The sequence below is a fragment of the Alligator sinensis genome, unplaced genomic scaffold (genome assembly GCF_000455745.1).
Source record: "Alligator sinensis unplaced genomic scaffold, ASM45574v1 scaffold73_1, whole genome shotgun sequence".
NCBI classification, from domain to species: domain Eukaryota; kingdom Metazoa; phylum Chordata; order Crocodylia; family Alligatoridae; genus Alligator; species Alligator sinensis.
In genome coordinates this window covers 3,531,020-3,532,693 of record NW_005841838.1, presented here as the reverse complement: position 1 = coordinate 3,532,693, position 1,674 = coordinate 3,531,020, and the positions used below count along the sequence as shown (strand labels likewise).

Below are 1,674 nucleotides of genomic sequence, written 5' to 3'. Positions count from 1 at the left end.
TGGATGTGGAGTCCTCTTCGGCTTGGGCGGAAACTGCTCAAGCCTCTTATACGGCTAACAAGCCAATCGCTAGCCGCCAGGTGTGAATAATTTAGCACTAGCCAATTACGGGGAACAAATTTGCATACCAGTGGCAGGAACTCTTTTGCACCGTGCATTCCTCTTGCAACTCGAGCAATGCACTCTGCAAAAGAAGCTGCAGAAAAGGCGGGAAACTGGTCCCTGCACCGGGGTCTCCTCTTGCTACAGGAAACCTCCCGTGCAGTGCTCTGCAACTTGACGGGGATAATTCTGGTGCCGAAGCACACACACACAATCATGCCTTTTGGGTCATGACAGTAGACACGCCCACGTGGGCCTGTGAAATCATAGAATCATAGATAATTAGGGTTGGAAGGGATCTCAGGAGGTCTAATCCAACCCCCCTGCTCAAAGTCCAACCCCCCTTGCCCAAACTAGATCATTCCAGTCAGGGCTTTGTTGAGTTGGGCCTTAGAATCTGCATCCTTGGAGATTTTTACCACATCTCTGGGTAACCCATTCCAGTGCTTCACCACCCCCCTAGTGAGAGCATTTTTACTAATATCCAACCTAAAACTCCCATGCTGCAGTTTGAGACCGTTGCTGCTTGTTCTGTCATCCGCCACCACTGAGAACAGTCCAGCTCCATCCTCTTTGGAACTACCCTTTAGATAGTTGAAGGCTGCTATTAAATCCCCCCCTCAGTCTTCTCTTCTGCAGACTAAATAAACCCAGTTCCCTCAGCCCCTCCTCAGAAGTCATGCACCCCCATCCCTTGAACCATTTTCTCTGACTTCCACTGGACTTGTCCTCATGCTTTCTATAGTGGGGGGCACAAAACTGGACACACTACTCCAGATGTGGCCTCACCAGTGCAGAATACAGCAGAATAATTCCTTTCCCTCGATCTGCTGGCAACGCTCCTACTAATGCATCCCAGGATGCTGTTAGCCTTCTTGACAACAAGGGCACACTGCTGACACATATCCAGCTTATTGTCCACTGTAACACCCCGGTCTTTTTCCGCAGAGCTGCTGCTTAGCCAGTTGGTCCCGAGCCTGTACTGGTGCATGGGACTCTTCTGTCCTCAGTGCAGGTCTTTGCACTTGTCCTTGTTGAACCTTTATAAGATATCTTTTGGCCCAATCCTTCAATCTGTCTAGGTCACTCTGAATCCTAGCCCTACCCTTCAGTATATCTACTACACCCCACAGCTTGGTGTCATCCGCAGACTTGCTGAGGGTGCATTTCATCCCATCTTCCATATTATTAATGAAGATATTGAACAAAACTAGCCCCCGGACGGACTCCTGGGGCACTCCACTTGATACTGGCTGCCAGGTAGAAATTGAGCCATTGATCACTACCCATCGAGCCCAACAATCCAGCCAGCTTTCTGTCCACTTTACAGTCTATTCATGCAACCCACACTTCCTCAGGTTGCTTGCAAGAATTCTGTGGGAGACTGTATCAAAAGCCTTGCTAAAGTCAAAGTATATCACATCCACTGCTTTCCCTGCATCAACAGAGCCAGGTATCTTGTCATAGAAGGCAATCAGCCTGGTAATAGATTCATAGATGCTAGGGTCAGAAGGGACCTCAATAGATCATCGAGTCTGACCCCCTGCATAGGCAGGAAAGAGGGCTGGGGTC

General features: G+C 49.3%; 1 protein-coding gene across 1 annotated transcript in view; it reads left to right on the top strand.

The window, feature by feature from the left end:
* TEKT5 (tektin 5) overlaps positions 1–1,674 on the top strand; it is a 41,969-nt gene that overhangs the window by 9,230 nt on the left and 31,065 nt on the right. The gene's annotated exons all lie outside the window — the stretch shown is intronic.